A 26,948-nucleotide genomic window follows, 5' to 3' on the forward strand; every position below is an offset into this window, starting at 1 on the left:
GGTGTTAACCACATTACCTGCTGGGAATACCTGGAGGATTGTTGCTGGAATCCCTGCTAGAAATATATTTGCATGAAGGATGCAGAAGACTTCTAATAAAAAAGTCATCTTCAGGGATGAGGTCCTTATGAGTTGTTGAGCAGAAAGGCAATTCTGATGATAGCATGGAATGTGTCACTCAGATTTGTACTCTGATCCAGCCCCATGGGCTATCATCTTGTTCTGGAGAGAAAGAAGCTACAACTCCAAAAAGATTAAAATGGCAAGCAGTGTCTTCAGATGAAATAAAAATGAGAAAGTGCTAATAAAACTGGGGCACTGGGACTGGCATTGGGGATTCAGTCTTCAGCAGAGAACCTTGTAATATCACTCAGCTTTGACACCTTGATGGCTGAAGTTCCTCAGATTCAGCAAGGATGGAACCCAGTGTCCAGGAGGAGAGGTGACAGCCCAGAGTGGTGGAGGCTATAATGGGATGCCCAGTGTGCACTGCTCCAACCCCTGCAGCAGCCAAGGTAAGGCAGTGAAGGCAAAAAAGACAAGCTCATTCTCAGAGAGGATGTGGTAAAACAGAAGTTTTCAGCAATATTTGATGGGGAAAAGAGCCAGAAAATCCCTCATATAGTTTTCTACAGTTTGTGGCTAGCTATTTCTACTTCCAAAGACAATTTAGTTCAAATAAAACAAAATAACTGATGTGTGTTTTTCTTCTTTCTTCTAATTTACCCTTTTCACATGTACACAAGCAGCCCAAGCCTGCTGTCATTTCTCTCTCTCTCTCTCTGTCTCATACACACACACAGACACACACACACACACACACACACACACACACACACACACACACACACACACACTATTTTATTTGCATCCTTGGTTTTCAGCCATGCATACTTGTTCATGATTTCAAAGAGGAATGGTATAAACTATGATTACCAAAGAAGAGAATGGCTCTATCTGCTCCAAGGTAGGAATAGATAAAAACTGTTGATATCTAAGTAATAGAATTTGTCCAGACTCAGTCAGAGACACTTTATACAATTGGGAGAAAATGGCAATGAATCAGTTTGTGTTGTTGAAGTCTGGTTGGTGGTGGGAAAGAAGAAGGGTGGGAAAAGCTCAGTTAAAACTTTTTCATGTGTAAAATAAATGTATTATTTTAGTAATGAGTTAACACTTGTGCTCAATCACAGTTCATTAGAAGTACAACATGGGGCATGTAAGGTTATGTCTACAGGAAGCAAAGAGATATCATGCAGTGAAGGAAAACAGAAAGCCGAGAGCCAATGATCCCTGAGGACCCCAAATGGTGCCCATTACTCTCTGGCTGATTAGTAAAATTTTCCTTTCCTACATCATGGATACTTAAAAGTAGTTTTTCAATTAAAAATGAAAAAAAGAAGGAAGGAAGAAAGGAAGGGATGAAGGAAGGAAGGAGACGAAGCTAGATTTAACATTTCCCTTGGCTTGACTAAACTTTAGATAGGCTTATTCTGATGCAGACCTCTGACCTCCCTTTTCTTAGAGGACTTACTTTAGAAAACTTGCAATTGCAGATTCTTTCTCTGCCCCATTGAGATGTAACTCTTCTGCGACCCAGGAATGTCTTTCTCAAGGACTAGGGAGCCATCCCTTTAAAGTGTAATCATCAGGGAAGATAGGTCCTCTATCTCCCATTGTCTGTGGGAGTGTAGAAGCCTAACTTTGGTAAGGGACAAATAGCAAACACAGGTGGCCTAATCATATTGACCAAACTCCCCACTAACTGTCCTCAGAACTTTTCCATTAGCTTGTCTTAGCATTTAAAAGTTCTCCTGCTTTTTGTCTATGCAGAGTTGAATTAAGTCTTTCTCCCCCATTCAATAGTTTTGACTCCTATTGCAGTAGTCTTAAATAAAGACTTCCTTGCCTATTTAGCTGGTTCAGTGAAGTTTTTTTTCTTTTATAAAAGAAGGATCTCAATCCAGAATTTGGAGGGCTAGGTTATATTTTCCATAACTGGCTCTGTCCTTAGCTCCCAATATTTACTCTGTAGTCATTTAATTGAAATGTTGCCTGAGTTTAGTCCTGTTTCTTTTAAATGTTAAGAGAGTTGCATCTTCAAGTGATTATAAGAAATAGAATCAGAGCCAGCAACACTTCAACAAGGCAGAGCCCTCAGACCTCTCCTTTGTTTTACCTTTTCTTGTGGTATCTGTCTGGTTATCAGCTCCTTCCATTAATTTCTTCAGCAAGTACTTATTGAATACTTGTTTTATGCCATATGTTTGTATATAGTTATACAAGGCACTTCAAAAAATTTGTGAAAAAATAGAAATGAAAAATACACAAATCTTTCCATGAACTTTTGAAGAACTCTTAAATGTTTTGCTTTATTTATTTATTTTCCTTTTTGGCAGTTGGCCATTATGGGAATCAAAGCTCTTCACCTTGATGTTATCAGCACCTAGCTCTCCTAATTGAGCTAACCGGCCAGCCTATGCCTATGTAATAAATTCACAATCTAGAGAAATGACACCCTAACTGGGTAATTAAATCAATCAAGGGACAGGGAATATTTGAGAGAGGCAGGTTGCATAAAATACCTGCCTAGAAAACATTGTGTACACAGCCACTTTCTCAATCCTCCCCATCAAAGAAAGATATACCATTACACATTATTAAAGATGTCTACATTAGTGACAAGGGTCTGGAGGCATTTTCCTATAGTACCCCACTCTTTTGAATTTATTCCTCTTATTTTCTATGACAAGGAAATGAGAATGGTTATCAGCTTGGCATTTCGTAGATTAAATCAAGTTTCCACAGCAATGCAAGTCAGAAATATTTTCCCCCAAAGAACACCTTTAATAGCCTATCATTCATGTTTAAGGAGAGAAATAAAGAAGAGAAAAAATAAAACTACATTTTGTAAGAGGAAGATAAAATTCCATTGTGTTCAAGTATTTCACGCATAAAACCTTCTGAAATCCACTGTCATCTAATCACTCTGCTCTATAGGAGTAAACTGTTCCCTGCTTGAAAAGCAATTAACTCTTTCAGATCTCAAAGGAGAGGACAATGTTGTTTGTCACTCATCTCATGGATTAGGTTTGAGGTGTTTAGAGGTATAATACATCCAATTATCTCTCTTTGGAGTTATTTTCTATCTTTAAGAGGGCATTTTGATGTTTTATGACAACATTTGATCCAAGGAAAAGAAGAAAATATATTGTAAATATTTGGATGTTTCACACTGATAGTATCTCTGTGGTTTGAGCAAATGGCTTTGGCAAGCTTCCCTACAAAATGACTGTACTCAAACACAAATACGAAACCCACAGCACCAAGGGCAAAAGCTTTCCAGTTCTGTAATGAACCACTTCTATTGCTGAAGCTCTTTTAAAGTCTAAATAAAATAAACGTCTTAGCTTTTCTGTCTTCATATTACAAGACTATAGCAGCATCAATAAATAAGAGGTGAGAAAGCAGTTTAGTATAATAATTAAGTGCATGGGATTTGGAGTCATGGGTACCTGAGACAGGTCCCACCTTCATCATTTTAGCCTTGTGTGACCTTGGGTAGTTACTCTCTAAAGCTGTTTTATCATCCATAAAAGATGGCTATTAAAACCTAACTCAGAGTATTATTCAGGAAATTGGAAGAATGCCGAACACAGTGTCTGGTGTGATATAGGTATTACATAATTATATAATTGGCAGCTCATATTACAGTGTTGAGCCAGTAAAGTTGATCTGAGATTGTCATAGTACCATAAGAGTAACAGAATTGGAAAATAAGGTGGTCCATCATATTAGTAAAATGCTCGACTTCACAGAGTACCTTGAGCTTGGTTTCTGTTAAATGAAGTAGAATAAGATCAAAAGTTCAAGTTCCTCCTGATATCAGCCCTGTGCTTGAAGAAATTAGAGAATCAGCCAGTCTGATAGGATAATACTGAAAACACTTGTGTCATCTTAGAAATATAGATAAATCCACTTCAAGATGATGTGAAGCTTCACCATTAGGAACCTTAGCAAAAAACAGCCAGAACAAACATATGAGTTACAAGAGAAAAGAATTGTTTTAAATTTATAATATTCAATTAGTAAAACATTTTCTCTACTATGGAAACATGAATATAAAAAGATGCTAAAGGACCGACTGAGAATCCGATGGATGACTCAACGGAATAGCATAGCTGGACTTTGTAACAGACAAGGTGACCATGAAAGCCATGTCTGTTATGGTCCCCCAAAATTTCCATTACTGAACCTCCAGCACAAAAGACAGAGTCTCATCTTGCTAAGATCAAGAAGTCTCAAGACACTCTTTTATCAAAATATGTGTTAGTCAAACTCATCTCAGAAGGAGACTTAAGAAAAAGTCTAGGGTAGCAGTTAAGAGCATAGGCTCTGACATCAAACTTACATAGATTTATTCTTCACTCCACCACTTTTCAGCTACATGACTTCTGACAGGTTTCCTATCCTCTCTGGCTCAGTTTTCTCAATATATGTATACACTCACTTATACATATAAACACCAATCTAAAAAGGGTCTTTTAAGTATTGAATGAGTTAATATAAGGAGATCTCTTAGAATAGTACCCAACACACAGAAAATGCTCATTCAATTTAGTTATATTAAAGGTTTGGTTTTTCATTCTTATCTTGCCCCCTTTTCTTGATATCTACACAGTTTCCATGGTTAGCAAGCAAACATAACTACCCAGTCACACAGCCTCCACTTCCTTTATTTTTACCTACAACACAATGAACTGAACAACTCAGACCTTTCTCTAAAAGCTTCAATGATTTTAAGATAAGATGTTCTTAACTTCATCTGTGACCACATCTCTATTTGGCTTATGTCCTACCCATGTCTAAATTTATCTTCAAATCCCTGGTATTGAAATCAACCAATGAACAAAGCTAATGTTATTTCTTTGAACTCAAACCACTTCTCTCTCATCTTGGACTATCTGGTCTTCACCATGAGCTCATTTGATCAGATAGTAGCCAGCACCTGCCCAATACAGTCTCAATATATTTATTCATTTGATAAGCATTTGTTGAGCCAGAAAGCTGACTGGATGCTAAGAAAACAGAGTATGAGCCTCTAGGTGCTAGCTAAGAAAGCTGATATCTGACATGAGATATATATACATATGGGTATTTAAATTGTGTAACCCAGCCTCAGAACACTTCCAGAGCTATATTTCTACAAAAAAATGAAACTGCCTGGTTCACAACTCTTACTTCTCAAGAGGCCATGCTTTTGCATAGCATGACTTTTGGTTCTTGGCCTCAGGCAATTATCTAGATACTGGATCTTGCCCAAAGGGAGCCAAACCACATTCTTATTTTTTAAAAAATAATGATCTATGCCACATAATAAAAAAGAGATTATTTGAGTCAATCTGGCTTGCTTGTGAATCTGAACAATATTACTTGAGTCCATTAATGATAGGAGGTAAAGTGGAAGGATGCCGTGAAGGAGAGTTTTGGGCCACGGCAAGCTGTGTTAATTACACATTAATCACCTTAAGTGTTTGATTGCTGAAAGGACACACAGGACTCAAATGGTTTATTACAGGCAAAGAATATAGTTCAGCAACAACAGGGGAGGGATATGCATTGAGATCGGTTCAGAAAGTCAAGCAGACTTCTTTCTCTCCTTTGTCTGGTTTGTGTTGCACAGGAACTGTTCCATTGCCTGTCTCAAATCATCACTAGTGTGTGTGCAAAGAACCTCAGCACCAGGAAGCCCAAAGTCAGCTCATCGTAGAGGTCTCTTAGAATGAGCTCTCTGACCAGCCCTAACCATTAAAATCTTCCTGACTTAAGTCATAGACCCAATTATTACTACTAAACAAGGCTGACAGGCTGGAACATCCTGCTCGTGAATGCATGGTCACAGAACATTACATATTTTTAGTTAACACATTCCATATTGTTGGTCAAGAATCAGTAGCTCTGGACATAAGCATGTGATCAGTCAGCCAGCTGAGGTTAACACTTGGTATGCACAAGTTTAAGCTATACTTGAGGAGACACTGATGGAGTTTGGGTGTGTTGTCCCCTCCAAAACTCATGTGGAAATTTGATCCCCAATGTGGCAGTGTTGGAAACTGATTGAGTCATGGGGGTGGATCCCTCATGAATGGATGAATGCTTTTCCTGGGGGAGGAGGGGTTAATGAGTGAGTTCTAGCTCTGTTAGTTCCCGTGAGAGCTCATTGCTTAAAAAGACCCTGGCACCTTCTCTCTCTTGCTTCCTCTCACCATGTGATCTGCTTGTACCCGACGGCTGACTGCCGCTTTTCTGCCATGAGTAGAAGCAGCCTGAGGCCCATGCCAGATGCAGCTGTCCCAGAGTCATAAGCCAAATAAACCTCTGTTCTTTATAAATTACCCAGTCTCACGTATTTCTGTTATAGCAACACAAAATGGACTAAAACAGACACCATGAGAAAACTTAGGAAGTTACTCAACAGAAAGAGGAGCATGGAGGAGATACAAGCTGAAAGTGAACAGTAATGTGCAAGAACTGGGAAGTGAGGGAAGACACATTTTTAGGGTTTTCTCCATCATTAATGACTTTCCAGGGCCGGCCCGTGGCTCACTCGGGAGAGTGCGGTGCTGATGACTTTCCAGATCCCATTCCATTTTCTCTTTATTCAAGTAAGCAGAGTAACTAGCTGTTCTTTACAAAACATAGAAGACAAAAACAATACTCTAGGTAGAGCTTTCTAGACATAAAAACCACATACCTCTGATCTTTCTTTATTTTTATTTTTAATATTATTTAAACTGATAAATCATAATTATATGCACTTGTGGGTTATAATGTGATTTTTTTGAAAAGACAAATATTAAGATTTAATGCTGGCCAAATAAGTCACATCCCTTCTACAATGGGTTCTGAACTAATTGAGAAATTCACAGGAGTAAGAAAGTAGACATCAAAATATAAGTTTACTAGAAGGAATCAGGGGAAGTAGAATAGGACAGAATATACACTCTCTCCAGGCAACAGTTCCAAAAGGAAAAACCAGAAATATTTGAGTTAAGCATGCCCACTTCCATTTGTCAGTCTCCACAACCAAATAAATCAATCCTTCTGTGGGAAACCATGAATTAGAAGTAAAGAAAAAGACTCAAAGTGTTGTAACTGAAGTAAGAGATTGAAGTTTCCCTAACAAAGGAGCATAATTGATGTGATAGAATATATTAGTGATCCATTAAAATATCACATACAGGATGTTTACTTTTGATTTAGTTCTCTTTGTTCCTCTTTTCTCTGACAACTGGTCCCCTGGTGTTTCCTCAAATTCATCCACATATAATAATCTGCCCTAGAAGAAGAGTAAGAAGCAAACTCCATCCTTGCCCTGCCTCCCTCCAAGTAATTTACCTTACAGAGTAAAACACTGTAAGTGAAATTCTGGATAATGAGTGTGGCACCATATCTGTTATGGCATCTGAAGCTCTTTGAGTTTAATGTAGAGGCAAGGATTTGCTCATGGAAATCAGCCTGCAACTTTGCACTTTCATAGCAAATAAAAAACTAGTTGCAAACTCAACTCATTGAATGTTTAAGAATTAATCAGCTTCCCTTCACATTAGTCTCCCATTTATCTCTGTGTTTCCAAGACTCTTCCTGACATCACAATTAGGGAAGCTGAAATACTGAAATAAAAGCATCTACTATAGTCACTTCTCTCCAGTTAGAAGCACAAATTATTAGTGGAAATCTAGGAGACTGCAGGCAGAGGTGTGTCTTCCAGTCCTTTGTAACACTCTTTTCATAGACTATCCTGAGGGGTACTAATTGGCTCTCTTGGCATGCCCAGCCCTGTACCACACCAGAATTCTTCTGGTAATGGTTATGTTAACAAGCAAAAAATAAAGTTTTGGTGTTAAAAGTGAATGCAAATTTAAAGAATATCCACAAAAGTAAATTTATGCAATGTGAAGAAACTAATCACTCAAGGAAACTTATCTAATTCTAAATTCCCAGCACATCACATACCTGGAGTCTAGATAGGCGATATGCAAATGAAGGAGTGCAGGAAATCCTCATTGTGAGTAAATGGAATTCAAAAGACACTACAGCCTTCTTTTATTTTATAATTTAAAAACACAGTTTAAATATTTCTTATTTAAATACAACCACAACTTTAATTTAAAATAAGATACACAACTTTCCAACACTTATGAAAGCAAACAACACATACTCTATGTAATAAATTAAATGAAGGAAACAGAAAATCTGATCTTATTGACTCACCTTTCCCTACTTGTGGCTAGAATTTGGGTGACCTGCAGGGATGGACAAGCTTCATTTTCGTTCTGTATCCATGCAGAAGCTAACCTGGTAAGGAAGCCCTCTTGTAGAAGGTGTAGTACAGTAAGGGCACTTACACTTCTGAAGGTATCATGTCTCACTGCTATAAACTTTCACTTGCCTTCTTCACCTATAATAATAATTTCTTCATTTTCTGCTCTGTTTTAGAAATACTTAACTGTGCTAGCCACTCTGCCATTTGCTATACTTCAGCTCTTAAGACTATAGCCATGGGTGGCCAGTGGTTATATTAGCCTTGTAGGATTTTTTTTTTCTTTTAACCTAGCTGTAACATTTCTTATTAGATCAAAACTCATATGATACCTACACTCACCTATTTTACCCTGTGATAGGCCAATCTGCTAACTTTACATTCTCTTACCTTTTCCCTAAGAAACCGAATATTTTAGCACATCACATTAAAAGAAAATCATTTGTTTTGTTGTGTCATCAATTGTACTAAATCATAATGCTCCTAATATTGACTTTTTCCTCTCCACATATTTTTTCCATTTTCCAGATATACCGTGCTTGTTGATGTTATACATAAAACAATAATTGGTATAGCAAGACAAATCACCTACTAAGACTTACAGTAGTTTCTCAAGTCCTTTCTAGTCCAAATCCCAGGACCATCCCAACAAGTTACTATGCATTTTCGACCCAAGTTATGGTTACCTGTTCATGTCTTTTTATTCTGTCCATTTATCTTGTAGGTGGTCTACTTATGTACAGTTGAACACACATTCAAACAAAACTAGATACAAGCAGGATACAAAGCTAAATAAACACTGGACAGAGTTTTGAGATAAAAATGGGTAGAATACACATAGATAAACATAGACAGCAGACTGAAAAAAAATTTAAACTTTATCTGTGTTGCTGTATTGGTGGCAAGATTACCAAATTTTTTTTAAGTTCCTGCTGTTTGAAATTTAATAGTTCCATTTTTTACTTAAATATGTATTTTTTGCAACATAAATAATGCATAATATATAATATATATATATATACAGTAATATGTAAATAGATACAATATTTAAGGAAATATGATTTGTAAATGGATGCATATTTCTCAATAAGTCCTGAAATAGGTTGCTATGGATTGAATGTCCCTCCCCAAACTAATTGAAGCTTAAATTGTGTCCACCAAAGTTCCAGGTATTGGAAAGTTGGCCCCCACTGTGACAGTGTTGAGAGAATGGAAAATCATACTGTGATGACTGAAAGGTGGGGCCTTGAAGAGATGATTACATTATAGGACATGTTATAATAAATAAAGTAATAATGGTCATCAAGGGCATGGTTCTCAGGGCTTTTAAAGGGGAGCACATGAGAGTCTCTCTCTGATCTGCCATTTTGCCATGTGGGAAAAAAAAAAAGAAGTAGTTAAAAAACAATTAATAGCACCACCTCGATGGGAGCATGTCAAAGGGATACAGAAGTCAGTCAAAAGAGTTCCCAATGGCCAAACCTGGAAAAATTTGAGCAAGGAAATAAAATAATATCAGATTATAACCAATATACAAACTATAAAACATGTATTCATGAGTCCATATTGAAATAAATTAATAAATAAACAAATAAGTGGCAGAAAATAGAAACATCTCCCATGAAGAATTCTAAATAATTTATGTAGATACTTCACTCTTCAAGAAGGCAAAGAACAACTTCCTCCTCCTTGGGTACAGGCTGCATATAATGACTTCCAGAGAGTAAAATATCAGGGAAAAAATAAAGAGTGAATTTATAGTAGAGAAACCTGACCTCAGTCAGGTGATCAAGGTCAACATTAATAGTGATGTCATATTGATGTACCCTTGAAATGATGTGATAAAATGAAAGATTACCTCTGTGATATGTGTCCCAAAGAGCCATAATCCCAGTGTAATCATGATAGAGAGACTATAAAATACCTGACCTACAATCTGCAAAACTGTCAAGGTTATAAGCAACAAGGAGAGTCTGAGAAACTGTCACAGCTAAGAGGAGCCTAAAAAGACATGACAACTAATGTAATGTGGTATCCTGGATGGGCTCCTGCAACAGAAAAAGAACATTAGAAAAAACTTAAGAAATACGAATAAACTATGAACTTTAGTTAATAATAATATATCAGTATTAAATGCATTAATTATGACAAATATGCCATACTAATATAAGATGTTAATGACAGGGCAAACTGGGTGCGAGGTCTGTAGGATTCTACACTATTATCACAAGAATTCTGTGAATATAAACTATTCTAAATAAAGCCATATTTGACTGTATCAAATGCAGCCAAAAGAAAAGGAAGATATGGACTGTTAAACTTCCTCTAATCTTTTCCTCTAATCCAAATCCTTTTCAGATTTAAGAGGCTTTGCTAATGTTGTTCACAGCTGTTCCAACGTAGAAGGGGAGCAAAAGTGAGATGGCAATAAAAAACAGGGATGAAGACTAGAAGCACTTAAAAAATCGTTTCAAAATGCCTGACTCCGAAGGGATAAAAGAGTGGAAATAGAAGAAGGAAAGGAGATTAAGAGAAAATAACTTTTAAACAAAAAGATGGTAGAGAAACATGCCTTTAAAATGCTGAGATGAAAAAAAAAAGAGTGTACAGAGGCTGGGAAAATAACTTCTCAAGATGCTTATGGTGTTGGGACTGTTGCATCCCTCCATTGTGGTCAGCCATTTTCCTGTTTTATGTATTTCTTTCTTGGACCATGGGTTGTTCCTCAGGCAAAAGATTCTGACACTGAGATGCATGTGCAGGAAGTTTGAACTCAGGGTCAATACATGCAGGGAAAGCAGAGGGAAAAGTTAGGTTTTGATATAGGTACCACCAGGACTTAGCCAACTCTGCAGGGAGCTCTGAAACTCAGATGGAGCATCAAGAAAGTCTCCCTTTGCCATTGGGAGCCAGGCCTTTATACTCTCTTTCCTTCCAGTCACTGAATACCAGCTGCTCCAGGAAGGGGTGTGACCTTGGGTAAGGCAGGTAGCTCTGGCCAAGGGCTGACCAGGGAGGAGCGCCAGCTGAAGGCAGTGTCCCAGAAGTTAGGCAAACAGGCCCTTCAGTGTGAGTGGGAATCTCTGCAGCACAGCACAGTATCTATACTTGGCATTCTTGCTACCTGTTTGATCTTTTCTGGACTTGTCTGACCTTCCTTACATACTGATGTTCATGGTTACTGATGTCTCCTAGTTTGTTTGCTTAAGTTTACATCTGTATTTCTGCTTCCCAGTCTACTTTTTGTTTTGATTTCTGAGAGGAAAAGTAAATAAGGCCTTAAGGAGAAGGAGCTGCTATATTTCTACTGCATTGGTGCAATTTGAGGACCACTTATGGGCCCCATTAAAGAGAGCTAACCCTGCATTGTCTTGAAAAGATTCCAACCAAAAGAACTGTTAGAAAGAAATCAGAAAAGAATTGGAAGTGTACTTTCAAATTCCAAAGCTGACGGCTGGGGGGAAGTGGTAACTAATCATCCAAAATGACTTGATACTTACGCCAAAGGACTATGGGCAGAAGTCCCCAGTCACCATACTGTGAAAATTCATCTATCTTTAATAATCATGGAAGCAGAAGTTATTACCACCACTACTCCTTAAATAGGCCAGATTCCTCCAGAAAACACTTCTCCCATATGAACTATCAACTCTGTGACCATAAGGACACAATGTGCTGAATGAAAGCACTTAAAACAAAGGCTTCAGATCCACTCATGGGCACCTCAGGCTCCATTAGTGGCACTGAAATAGTAATTGTCTAAAAGATATACCACAGAGGCATTTAGCGGTATATTGACCTTCCGAAAATGAGCCTTTCCCCTGTATTCACTTGCAGATCAGATGTAATGTAATGTATTTCAGCTGTTTCAAGAATAACAGCAGATCTACTCTTAAGAAGTAGCTTTAATGGGTAGAGATGTTAAAAAAATAGTTAAAGCAACATCAAAGGTAGAGGCTAAGCCCTAGGTAACACAACTTGGAAAAATAAAATTGTTTTATCTTAACAAAATTAGTCGATCAGTCAATACCTTTGCTCAAGTGAATAAAGGATTTTTGGCTGAGCTAGTTATACAGATAATGGGCTGAGGTCAGAGAAAGGATACTAGCAAATGGACCTGAAGCTTCAGGAAACTTTGTTGCTACTGCACCCCAGATCCCTCCCAAGGCCCTGTAATTACTTTTAAAATTTTGTATTCTTTTGCATGAAGAAGGCCCCCAAAATTGTGTAAACCTGAATACCACCCCTGCTAGAGGCATGCAGACATATAAAAATCTAATATTATGTGAAAAGGCAAGGGATCTTTGTGACTCATGATGATTTCCCACACCCATACACAATTGTCTCACTTCTGATGTCCTAAAATAAAATGCCACAAAATATGCATCTGTGTTATGAAATACCATTTCACAACTGAGAAATATCATCATAGCAGACAAGTTTGACATGCGGGTTAAAAATTGAATACATGTGAAGATAATTTAGGAAAAGAAAAAGTAGTGTTTTTTAAATCATTACATTTGTTTAACTAATATTTAATTGTACACATACTATGGGCCAGGCACAGTATTAGCCTTTCAGCAAATAAACTTCAAATGGACGGCAAAGTTCAAATAAACAGAAGCACTTTATGTTTGAAATATGAGTAGGCAATATGAAAAATGACAGCTCCAATAGACGAGCCCAGAGTCTTTCTGAATTTGGAGACAATAAAGATGAAATGATTTCTAAAGAATCATAGGATTTTCTTTCCCTATGTCATCATAGAAGTTTAGGGTTCTGAAATAGTTTTTACATCTTCCATCTGTTTGTCCTTACAGGTGGCAACTTTCATTAAGGGTTAATTACTTTGGGGTCACTATTCTGTATCAGGAAAGTTCCAAAGGGAATGGAAAGCAAGTGGAGTAGTAACAAGTAAATAGGTATTCATTCACGTGTGTTCAGCACAGCAACTACGCATGCCGAGAACTGTGCTATGTGCAGAAAATGGGCCAGTGAACAGGGTATAGCCCGTGCCTACACAGTCCTGCGGGAGAGGCAGAGAATGGAAAGAAAGCTGCAGTGCATTGGATTAACTTTTATAAAAGGAGATATGCAAGCTGCTCTGAGAGTACAGAGTATGGAACCCAGAGTAAACAACAAGTAGACAAGTTAACAAGTAGAAGTTCAGGGAAGACATCCCAGAGCAAATGATATCTAATTTGCACCCAAAAAAGGTGGAAGAGAGCAAAAGTGTTCCAGGAGTTGAAAAACAGTCAAAATATTCAGAACATAGAATGGGGAGGGTATGGGTAGAGGGATGGAATAAAAATACAAGCCAGATCACCACAGCCTTGCCTTTCTATTTTAAAAAGATTGAAAATGAATGCAGGAGAATAAGAAGGATGGCACCATGATACTTGGAAGAAGCCCTAAACGAACATTCTGTCTCCAATAAAAATTAGAGGATGTGAGCTAGGGCTTAGTATTGAACTTGTCAGAGCCTCGGCTATTTCATCGGTAATGAATGAATAATAACTTATTAAACAATGTTGTATGAAGCAAATAAAATAATAAATGAGAAAGCACTGTAGAAAAAATGTGCAGACATGCTCTACAACTATAAGGTGCCATTACTGCATGAGTGATTGCAAATTGCGCTTAGGAAACGACACCAAAATTGAAGACAAAGTGCAGTGCTATCCAAAGGCTAACTCAACCAAGGGGATCTATACTTTCTCCAGCACATTGATGAATGGTCGAGAATGAAGTCCAACAGCACAGCCAGTGCAGTCAGCACATTTCCCTGCATCACAGCAGGCGGCACGGCCATGCAGCTAGGGCTCTTTCTGATTCTAAACAGCCCAAGGATATCCAGAAGGACTCTGTTTGCTGATTCACACGTTTTGCAATGCATTCATGAATGATGGGAAGGTTCTAGGTGATTTTTGTAAATCAAAAGGCTAACCTCGATGGCCACATTAGGATTTGATAATCATAATAATAATAGCAGATTAGGGTTTCTCACTCTCTATATATCTTCTACGTATCTGTCCATCTATCTATAATTAAATTTAACAGTACTGGGATCCTATAAAGTTGAAGTGAGCATTAGCTTCATTTGAGAAAACTCAGGCTTAAAGTAGCCTGCCTAATATCATACCAGCCAGTAATTGTCAGAGGTGGTATTTGAACCCCTTATCATCTGAATCTTGTATCATTCACAACCTTACGTAGTAAGATACCACATCATGAAAAATATAGAGACGTGTATTTCTAAGTTAAAATGGTGTCTCCAATACAGTCAGTCCCAAAGTATTACTGTACTGTCTATCAAGACAAGGGGAAAAGACAGAAACTACTACTAAAAATACTACTAAAAATTAAGATCTATGCAGAGCATAGCACTAGAATCCAGGAAGAATATCTATTCAATATAAGATTATATGGATCTTGATTTGTAAACACTGACCCAAGCTACGTCTGATGTCATATAAAGACTTAGACTCATAAAATTGAGTGTAAATCAAGTCAAGTTCAACTGGACTTACTGCCATAGGCTTCCTCTGAAGTCTTCAAAGTACATCCCTATGCACCTCAAAGTTGTGTTTCAATTTGAAAGATAGTAAGATTGATGAAATATTTCTGTAAACGTACAGCATTTTCATTTTAGCCAGACATCAGGTAAGGCCTTTTATTTTAGCCTTGTGGATAAGGTGAAGAAACATGAGCTAGTACCTTTAAAGTATAAATAATTCAACCATACCTTCAGTTGGAAATGTTTAATGGATTGATAGCCACCTGGATAGCTAGTCTGCATTACAGTATATGGTTTGTATTAGTATTTTGAAAGAGATTTTCCACAAATTATAAAAAGGCAACAAGAGAGAAATAAGAGCTTGTTGGTTTGATTGTAGAATCAGTGTTTTCCAAGTCCTGGATAATATGAAAAATTAATAGGGACAAACAAAAGTTTCTGCTCTGAGATCCAAACACTAAGTGCATCAGTATTGGAGTGTGAATCACTGATGGTCAATTATCCATATCAAAGGCTGCACTTCAGAGAACACAGTTGACAGGAAGCCAATAGGCCTCTGCAGGCCATGGTGTGGAAATAGCAAAGTAGGAAATGATGATTCAGTGGCTTCAACAGAATGACAGTGTCTATGACCTCACTCTCACACAGTAGTGTGCCCTGCTCAGTGCTTCACCTCTAAGGACACCATTGGCAAATTAATCATAAGAGAACAGATTGATCAAGGACTGAAGACCGAGTATATAATTAGAATGTCAAAAAATTCTAGTAAAGAGGTAAGATCTTCAAAACTGGGAATACCAGGAGACCCTCTTGCTTCTTTTGATAATAAACCTGCCTTCTGGTTATGGATATAGCATGGTTTTGCAATGTTGGAGTGGTAGTAGAAACTGAGGGGACTTGAAGAATGCATTGCAATAATGAGTGGGTACCTCACATTAAAATCCCTGAAATGCCTCTTCTGAATAAGGCTTGGGGCATCACGTTGCTTGCTCTCATGAGGATTATAGGTTCTAAGGGCTCAGTAAAACATTCTAAGTTGTACAAATATCTCTGCCTTTTCAACATCACCCTAAAACCCTAAGGAATCGTACGTATAAGAAAAAACTCTTCATAATGATAAAAAAAGGAATTCAAAAAGTATTTGATGAATAAATGAATGAAATGTATTAATTTTGCAAGGCTCAAGGTGAAGAAACATTCATACTAGGCTATTTTAAAACTAAATGGAAAGGTATACATACTTCAAAACATCATACTGTACATGACAGATACATACAATTTTATCTAGCAGCTTAAAAAAACTAAATGGAGACATTAAGATTCTAGCTGAAAACTTGTTCAGTATGTTAAAAATGAAATTGGTATAACAGATTAAAGGTTAAACAAGAGTAACTTACTATCTTAAGATTCTTGACCATTATAAATATTCCTGATGACTATGGAAGGAGTTCTAAGGAACAACAGACACACAAACACACACACGTGCACCTGCACACACACACACTCATACATTCTGAGATAATTAAATAATGACTAGAGGGAGGCCTGAGGACAGCCCTATGCCTACCTTAGAATCTCCTCCCTGCAGAAAATCTCATCCCAGGTCCCCAGACCTCCCCTCATGCCACCCTTTCCTTTGGTCCAATTTTGAACCTAGTTATGTCAGATATTAAAGTACCCTTCGGTATAGGAGATTTCCCTCTAAAAATGTGTTAAAGGACTGAATGCCTTAGAGGGCACCTTCTGTTTAAAGAGAATTAGAGACATTGCTGGTTTATACATGAGGACTCTGTAGACTTGAACCGGGGGGAGGGGGCCCTCTCTTTCATGACGTGCCCTTCTTCCTTGCAGAGAGAGTTCTACCTTTCCCCCATCCAAAATATACCCTCGGGAAAGAAAATGCAATATTATTATTGAGAAAATACTTTGATTTGCAGTCTTTGACTTTCCTCAATCTTAGGTAGACAAAGGCTAAAACCTCTCTTTCCTTGTGACAAAGAAAGTGTGTGGGGGGAGCTTTGCCTGTAAAAGCATTTCAAACATTCACTGATTAGAGTAGAATGTGTTTGTAAGGAAAAGGGATGTTTTTCTTGAACATCTCAACAAAACGTAATATGCACATCATCTGTTGGAGCCTGCCGGTGGATAATTTAGCAGCTTCAAATTGTATACTGCATCAAAAATTCCCATTAATCTCATATTTTAATGGCTACCTATATTACTATTTTCCTCTGAGTCACAAATCTCTCAACTTATCCTTGGCAGCGGAATTGACACCAAAACTGACATTTGATACTGAGCACATTGGCTAAACGTTTCCCTTGGGTTACCAGATCAGAAGAAGGACTAGGCTCAGAAAAATTCAAAGCCACTTCCATATAAAAGCTTCCCAACATTAAGGTCTTTCTTTCAACCTAGCTCCAAAGGGATTTATGCTCGCCAGTTTTATCTTCCTGAATAAAAATAACTGCAAAGTAGGCAGTATCTAAACGGTATACAGAATTGAAAAGAGAAACAAACAGAAATTAGGAGAACTAAGAAATGAGACTTTGAGGGAAAAAGCTAATGCTCATATCTTATTCAAAGGAAAAAAGCAGTTGGTGTGCCTCAGAAAAACCTCTTCAGGAAAATGAAAGAAATGCCAGGAGCAGGATGCCACATCAAGAGAAATAAAATGCTGTTCATAAATGTCCCTGATGCTTGTTAAAGTAAATGTTATCTTTTGTTCAATTTTAAGAGGAACATTTACTTTATTTGAAATACATTTTTTTAAATATTCAATTTAATGACACAGAGCATTTAAATTTGCATAATATAAAATGCAGTTGTGGTAGGATATTTGGCTCATTATTAATAATGTTCCCAAACATCATTTATTACTTGAAGGTGGGTTTCCTATGCAATTAGGCATGAGACCGTTCTAATTAAAAATGGAATCAATTCAAATAAGCATAATCACTGTAATTCTCTAAAACACATAAGCAGCTAGAAGAGTACCTGGTCTTCTCATATATATATATATATTTTTAAATCTCATCTTCTCTATAGTAAAACTGCTCTGAAAATACACTCAGAAATCATCTTTATTGAGAGGCTATCTAAGTAATACTCAGGATCATCAAAGTCGTTGTGTGGTGTGCCTTTGTTTTCTTCTTAATGGAAGATGGAGATGAAACAGCTACAAATTTTGCTTGGGAGTGAAGGGGCGCCAGGACATGCAAGTGGAATTGAGGTAGGGTTGAAGTAGAAGGTTTCTAAGATCCCTTGAAGTTTTGAAACAACTGTGGTGCTAAGAGATCTAACCCACCTCATAAGAATTACGAAGGCAAAGGTATTTGAGGTGAGACGAGGTAGCACAACCATTGAGAATACAGAAGACTCTGGAGCCAGACTACCTGGGTTTAAGACCTTATTAGCTGTCTGGCCTTAGATAAGCTACTTATCCTTTCTGCAGTCAGTTACTTTACGGGTAAAATGGGAATAATAATACCAACACTTCACAGGGTTATTGTAAAGATTAAACCAGTAAATATACATAAATCCCTTAGAAAGGTAGGTGGCACTTAGTAAGTATTTAACAGATCTAAGCTGTTATTTAGATGGGAAGCTGACATACAGCAGTAAGTGGGGTTAGAATGACCATCCTGGAACTGCTACTTAATCCTGTGTGACTTTGGGCATGCTATTTAACCTCTCTGAGCCCCCATCATGTCATCTTCAAATAAGGGTAATTCCAGCTTCTACCTCCCAAGTTGCTATGGGAATTAAATGAGGTAGCAAGGGCTGAATTCATTATTAGGAGTTGGGTTCAGTGTGAGCTCCCCCAGCTCACACTAAACAATGTGACACACTCCACGTGTGGCACAAGGTCTTGGGATTTTCTGCTCCACATGTAACAAAGAACTTTAATCACATACTGACTTTTGGCCCCTATCTTTATTGGAAATCTCAGAAGCAATTTTATTCATATTTTTTTCTTTTGCATGAAGTTAAAAGCAAAAGATAGTGCTTCCAAAGACCTCCCAGTAATATAAGCTGTTTTGTCAAATACTGCAGCTTCCAGCAAGTTATATCAGACATCAAAATAAAGAAGACACAGTTTGTTCATCTCATTTTCCTGGCTGGATGAATTTAGAGTTTATGAAATGTAGTCAAATGCATGTGAATTAATTGCCAGTGCCTTGTGGAAAAGAAGTAGAAGTGATTTTTCTTTGCCTACCTCTTCACACCACATTCATTAAAATGGTGACATCATCACTTGGAACTGGAATCATCTTCTACCAACTATGGAATACGCAAACAAGTGAAATGACATTTTATTGAAGTTCTAAAGACCAGGGTGTCTCAAAGCAGACTGACCCAGAAAATGCTAGGAAAATAGTTCTGACTTGGGTACAAAGTGAAGTTTTGATCTGTCTGACTTGACTGCCAATGAGCACAATTGTGAGTCATCTCTGCCACTTGGGCACTTTCTCTGCAGAGGAAACACAGCCAGGCCTTTCCTCACAGGCTAAATATGAATCAATGAGAAGGGTTTCAACAATATCAGCTTGGGCAAGAGTCAAAGCAAACCCACTGTAGGAATGGAAGGAGTCCCTCAATCTCTGCAGTCTCTCCTAGACCTTCCTCAATCCTTGTCTACCTTTGTTGTCAGGTGCATTAAGCAGGTGAAAAAAGGGGACAGTTTACTCCAGAAGATTTAGGAATTATCCAGCTTTGGCAGAGAACAAGGTGGCAAGTAAATGAATAAAGAGTTAGAGATTTTGCAAATTCTGCTTCCCTCATTTGCAAAAGTGAAGGCAGTGCCTTGGTCCACTGTCTTGGCATGAATCATTTACCCCTCACCTGGCTAAAGGCCATCACTCTCCTCTGAGATCTTCTCTACCCATGCCTGTACTCCAATCTAAGTTCTATGTTATTGCTATATGCTCCCTGTGGTAGGGATGTCCCCCAAGGTTTTCACTGTGCTGTACATGCCATGCATAATTCCTGGGATATTTGAATATGCTGAGGCAGTATTTTCTGTGATGAGGGGGCACTCAAGGTGAGAGATTATCGGCTGCTGGCTTTGAAGATGGAAAGGCCCATGTGGCATGGAATAGGGGCTGAGAGCAGTCCCCCAGTTGATAGCCAGCAAAAAAATGAAGGCCTCTCTACTCCAACTGCATGGCACTGAATCCTGCTACAACCACAGATCTTGGAAAAGTACCCCAAAGTCCAGATGAGAACACAGCCAGGCAATGCCTTGATTTACCATTATGAGAGCCTGAGTAAAGAACTGAGTCGTTCCATGCCCAGATCTCTGACCTGCAGAACTGTGAGCTAATATATGGATGTTGTTTTAAGCTGCTGAATTTGTGGTAACTAGTTATACAGCAATACTAACTCATATATGCCCATACGATCTTTCAAAACACTTATCCATGGCATTATTTCTTGGTACGTGTGTGTGCATGTTTTGCACTTGACAGTAAACTCTATGAAGACAGGGACTACATCTCTCATTCACTGTTCTGTCCCCAGCACCTGGCCTAGTGCCAAGAATAGAGTGGATGCTCAATAAATATTCGTTAATGAATAAATGCATACATTAACCCATCCTTTTAAATCGCACTATTTTTAATTAGATAAATCAAAGTGTTTCTATCATGAATTTAGAAAGAGGTGCTGTTTTCATTGACATTAAATTATATTGTTTCCATTTACATTCCTTTTTCTTGATCTGATGCATTTTCTTCATTAATGTAGACAAAACTAAGGCTGCTCGCATGTACAGTAAAAAAACATGGCCATCATCTATAGGGCACTCTCTGCCCATTCCCTGTTTTCTCCCCATCCCCCAAGCCCTGCACTCTAGTGTGAGCAGTATACGGAGTGCCTGCACGCAAAATAAGCTGGCACAGGCACTCCCGGCCATTGGAATCAAAATGACGAGGTATGATGCTTCTCCTGGAGAAGCCGTCTTCCTTCTTCCTCCCCTCCCTGCCTCTCTTCTCCTCTCCTGAAGTTTCTTCTTCACCTGCCCTATGATTGTCAACTCAACCCTGCCAAGGCCCATCTCGCTGAAGACCCTCATCCTTGCTATGGTCCAAGCCCACCCTTCACCTTCTTTATACTCAAATTTTCCTCTGCCTGTAGTGATGTTTGACACCTTCACAGCATAAAAAATGTGAGCTCATCCACCAAGACCCATATGAAATGCCAATTCTTCTTTAAAACTTTCCTAGGTATTCCTTCTACATTACGTATAGTACATTTGTTTCAGTGATGCCTATTCTATAAGAGACTATCTATTTACACACATACGAAATCCCCTCTGGACCATAAGCGCTATAGGGTTGGGAATAAGCTCAGAGTGCCAGTTCTAATTGAGTGTTTATATACCCGGCTATCATTTTATGTTTGTTTAAAGTTGAAAATGATTTAGGGTGACACCTTCAAAGAGCATTGATGTGTTAAATAAGAAACCTTGAAAGCAGTAAGCCCTGACTCTCTGGTTTAAGGGGAAATCTGTGGTTGATGATACGGAGACTCTCATTCACCCACTTTCAAAGAAGGCAAATGAATGGACAATAGATACTTGTCTGATTTCATTCATCAGACTCGGGTCCTTCTTAGAACTTCCAAAAAAAAGTTTATAAGCCCCAGAAATAAATTTTTTAAAGTCAAAAAATCCTTCTCACGATGGTATAGCAACACTGCAACATTTCTTTGGTATATACCTGGTAGAGATGAGGAGGCAAACTACAGAAACCAGGGACATAACCATAACCTAATACCAAGTGACATTAATATGTTTGAGCATACAACACTGAATAAACGTCCAATGTTATGTTTTTCTAAAGAATCCAAAGTAAGTTTATTGAATCACAAAAAATATCTAACTTTTAATTAGAACTTACTCTCTGTCCAGTGTTTTGCAGCCTTATTTAATTTAATCTCCATGACACCTTGGAAGTAGGTAAATATTATGATTTGCATTTTGTATTTGAGTCCAGAACTGCTCCAAGGTCACATGGTTAGTCAATGTCAGAGCTGACACCCAAGTGTAAGCCTAATCCCAAAGCCTATTCTGGTACCCCATATCCTGTCTACTCATGGGCGGTGAAAAGGGCATGATTCTACACTGACTGCTTGGGGCTGCTCTGGGGGCTACAACACCTGCTCACAGCAAAGGGCAACAGAACTGGGGCTGCAGCGCCACCTTATGGAGCCATGTGCTTACTAATCTATGCTCCTTAGCCATTAATGAAAACGGGACTAGATTCTCTAGGCAAAAAATTGTTGAAAATAAATATTCTACCTTCTTTTCATTGTCCAAGTATGGGTTTTTCAACTTTGGCCTTATTTACATTTTATTGCAGGAAATTGTCCTGAGCCCATAAGCTGTTTAGCAGCACCCATTGCCTCTGCCCCCCAGATGCCAGTAGCACTCCTAACTATTTGTGACAACTAAAATGTCTCCAGACATTGCCAAACATCCCTAGGGGGGATGGGAGGGAAAGGTGGTGGCAAAATCACTCTCAGTTGAGAACCATTGTCCTAGTAGAATAAGCATTGAAACAGGAATCAAAAGGTCTGGGTTCAAGACCTGCTGCAAGTTACATAATCTTCTCAAACCTTGGATTCCTCAGCTGAAAAATACCGGTATATGTTATGTCTAGATCCTAGGACTGTTGTAAGAGCAAAAATAGAAAAATTAAAATGAGGTAATATCTATTAAAGCAGCATCAGCAGAAGCAGTAAGGATATAGTAGTATTTTTGCTCCCTCTATGAATTATACAGAGTTTAGAAAGAGCCGTAAAATGGGAAAAGTACTGAACTGGATATTGAAAAGTTTGGGTCCTATTCCTAGCCCTGCCTCCTACCTATGTTTCCCTGGCCAGAGCACTTTACCCTCCTGAGACTGTTGTGCCAATGTATTTTATTATTACCTTCATTATTGTTGTTATTATTATCATTACTAATTTGTCTTGCAACTTTCATTCCTCACATAACAGCACCCCGTTTCTTTTGGAGAATTATCTCTCCCTAACTACGTATAGTCAGGGTGGGAAAGTAAATCCAGACGCCTGCCTCCTACCATAGAAGCCCAACAGGGATCCCTCCTCTCACCACCTCTGCACAGCCATAGGGCAAGCATGTGGTTCAGGCTCAGCCTATTTGTTGTTCTTGCTCAAAGCTTTGACCCTGATCAAGGGAGACATGAATGGAAGTATCAGTTGAATCCCACTGCACCCCCCACCCCCACCAAGGAGACCATTCCTACAGTTTTGCCTCCTACCTTTCCAAAGTTGCCTTTTTCTATGCCCGTTTCTCAAGTTTTCCTCATAATTCTATGAAGTCCTACATTTTCTTCTGTTTCTGAGTCTCCCAATTGTCCTGAATTATTTGTTTTCCTCTTCTTCCATAGTAATAGGACCCAGATTTTTAGTTTGGCACATTGCTACTCAGAATAAAATCTATATTTCTCATGTTCTTTTAGGTAGCTAGGTTGGGCTGTGCAACTAAGTTTTGGCCAGTTGGATGTAAGCATAAGTGATGTGTGTCAATTCTAAAAAGTGTCCTCACCAGGAAAGTCCATGCCTTTTTTTTTTCCTTCCTTTTCCTGCTGATCAGAAGGTGGACATAATGGCTCAGGCTCCAATAAGCATCTTGAACCATGAGGTAATCTTGGGAATGGAAATTTTGCATGGTGGAGAAAAAGGTAGAAGGATCTTGGCTCCCTCATCAGAGCATCACGCCAGACCTGGATTGACTATTTCTAAACTTCTTGAGCTTGGGAAGAAAAATAAACTTCTGTCTTTACTATGGTTGTTATTTTTGTTCCTTGTGCTAATCTTAAGGAATTCACCCTTTTGCTTCAGTTAGCCCTGGTTACTGTCTATTTATTGTGCCTCTTTCAGGTGAAGGTGATAGAAAATCAAATTCAAACTGGCTTAAACAGTAAGAACAAATTATTGGCTTACAGAACTGCAAAGTCCTCAGCTAACCCAGGCTCCAGGCAAAATTCAATCAACATTTCCAACAATGTCACTGGAGATAAGTTTCTCTCCCATCCTGTCTTTCATAATTTCAACTTCACTTTCAATTTTCATGTGTTGATTCCCTTGCAGCTCCAGCAACTCTTTATGAAATAATGAAAATGACTGACACAATTCAAGAACTCACCTTTCATTTTTACACCTTCTCATGGGAAACACAGAGTCTCCGAGTCTCTCTCAATAGTCCCCAAAGAAAAGAGGATCTCTCGATCTCTCTCTCTCTACTTCTCTCTCTCTTCCTCTCTCAAAAACAAAACAAAGCATAATAAAATCAAACAAAAAAACCTTTCAGGAAATATATATTCACATTTCATTGATGTAACTAACTTTCAAGTTTGTCCCCGAGCCAATCACTGTGCACAAGACATTACAAATACTAATTGGCTTCAATTAGTCAGACCCTACTCCAGAGACTGGAAAGTGGATTATTCCCACACACACCATATAGCTTACAGAAGGTGAAATGGTTCCCCAAAGCAAAAGGTGGTTTACTAATGTCAAACAAGAAAAGGAATATTTATCCTGACCACCTGCAAAGATTGTTATGATTAAAACCAATAATTCATGTAAATATGTTTTGAAAATTATGAAATACAACATAAATATGAGATATTATTATTGATACTACAGTACACTCCTCTCTCTCTCTTTTCTTTTTCCATTTAACTTTCTAGGAGTTTGTTTCACTACTTTAAAAATAATAGTAACCTACAATTTTATAGACTTCCTCACTTTTTCACAGCAAACATTTATTATATTATAATTTAATCCTTTCAAGTACAACTAACAACATCCCTTCCATTCCTCCAGTGACTGTAGTTATGAAATTACAGTCATGGCATGGTCTTTACCTCTTTTTAATGTTTTGTAGGTACCTCACTAAGTCAATGTTTTTGAAATAAAAATATTGCCAGAGAATGGGAGTGGAGATGGTGATAATATTCTCTAGTCTTTTCTCCTTTTTCCATCCAGGGCTATTGTAGAGCTAGGGCTGATCTGGAGTTCACAGATCCCTCGAACTTGTTCACAAACCCTTCACACAAAGGTCTATGAGCTAGGTAACAGAAAAAAGGTCCTTGGAGCCATGGGTGAAGAGATAATAATAGACTTTATTTCTAGATGCAAGCTCTGCTGGCCAGCCGTTCAGAGCGACTACTTCACACACACTGAAGAACACACAATAGAAACAAGCTAAAAATACACGGGCATGCATGCGTACTAACTCCACCCCCACACAACTTGTTTACAAAGAATGTGCTGCACCACCCCCAACCAGACCTGAGGCGAGGGGGCCTGACTAAACTACTTCATCTTCCTCACAATCGACCCCTTCAGGGTCCCTTGCCATACAATCTACACATTCAGAATCTTCCACAATGTTCCCTTAGTGAGGATAAATGACCCATACATTCATGTAACCTATTGTCTGTTCAATATGCCTTAAGACTTGTCCTTAAGGCTTGTCCTGTAGTTCTGCCCTTTCAACTATTAGCCACACATGTCCCGTTAGTAGTCATCATTGGTGTGATTTTCCATGAGTATCCTGTAGTCATACTAATGGGAAGTTCAATGCATATTCACTAGGCCGACACATTGATCACGCAACTCTGGTGCAGTAGTGCCTGCAGCCAGAACACAATGGGTGAAAAGACAGAAGGGTTATTGGTACCAATAGGGAGAGTTCTCACCCCTCTGGTAAGATACATGCCAGTTTGCCATCCTGAGAAAGGGTGATTGCAGGAATAGGTATCTTAACTGGTTTATGATACCATGCTTTATCCACTAACACTGTTGGATACGTAGGTTCTACATGTAACAGTATAGGGGAACTCATAATTGGCCATAATGATAATACAAATGTGCCCTTTGGAATAGAGTGCTTATCTGTTCCAAGCCATGTTACTTTACTTGAGGAGGCCAGGTACTTGTCACCCAAGGTGAAACTTGCAAGTTTTCTTCTAATCCTTTCCCCCAAGGCCCTATTAAGCCTACCAAGCATATTGGGGGGGGGCTTCTATTCACCAAGGCCATTCCCATTGTACTGTCTGTCCCCGTTGTAAACAGGTTGAGGCAGGTAAGAGAATATTTCAATTCTTGCCATATCCTGGCTTCAAAAGCTTATCCTCAGTAGTGACTTGCAGTTGTATAGGAGCTGCAGCCCTATGCAACAGAGTTTCCACTGCAGAGGGCCTGCCCTTGCAGGGTCTCTCTTTTAGTATTCTGACTGTCAGCCATAACCACCATGTCCACCCCTTCAGGGGTGGGGGTTGGGTAGATAGCCTTAGTTCTTTTTTGAAAAGACCATTGTACTGTTCAATCATTCCTGCTGCCTGGGGATGATATGGCACATGTAACATCACCACAGAATAGACAACTGGGAGGCCCACTTCTGAACCCCATGTCCAGTAAAGTGGGTTCCATTATCACTCTCTATGACTACAGGCCTGCCATACATGGCAGTAAGACTATTCAATGCCTCCACAGAGCTTATCTGTTCTGTGGCCTTATAAGGCCATACAAACAGAAGACCAGTAGCAGTATGAACAGCAGTGAAGATGTATCTGAAATTCTCTGACCTTGGCAGTGATCTGACAAAGTCTACTTGCCATCAAGTCAGGGGCACCCTTCCTCGAGTTATTTGCCCATTTGTATGGGGTACCCACTGGGGGTGTGGACTCTCTTGAGCACATACTGGACAAGCACAACAGGCATTCACTACATCTTCCCATTTTATAGGCAAGGCTCATCTTTGAGCCTCCATCCACATGGTTTTGCTGCCAGCATGCTGCATTCATTGATGTAACCACTGGGCTACATCAGTAGCTGGGGCTCTCTCCAGCCATCTTACCTTAGCCAAGGCATTGGCTTCATCATTTTCTGGACTGCCTAAGGGGAAGTGTCCTGTGGCGTGGAAAAGATTTACTTCTTTCTCATGCTCCAATTCCCATAACTGTTGCCACATGGCTTGTCCCCACAGAGGTCAGTGGCCTACCATCCACCGTTGATATTTCTAAGTACAGATCCAAAGGGTTAAAACTTTGTACATAGCCCAGCTGTCAGTAC

The sequence above is a fragment of the Cynocephalus volans genome, chromosome 14 (assembly GCF_027409185.1).
Source record: "Cynocephalus volans isolate mCynVol1 chromosome 14, mCynVol1.pri, whole genome shotgun sequence".
Lineage (NCBI taxonomy): Eukaryota > Metazoa > Chordata > Mammalia > Dermoptera > Cynocephalidae > Cynocephalus > Cynocephalus volans.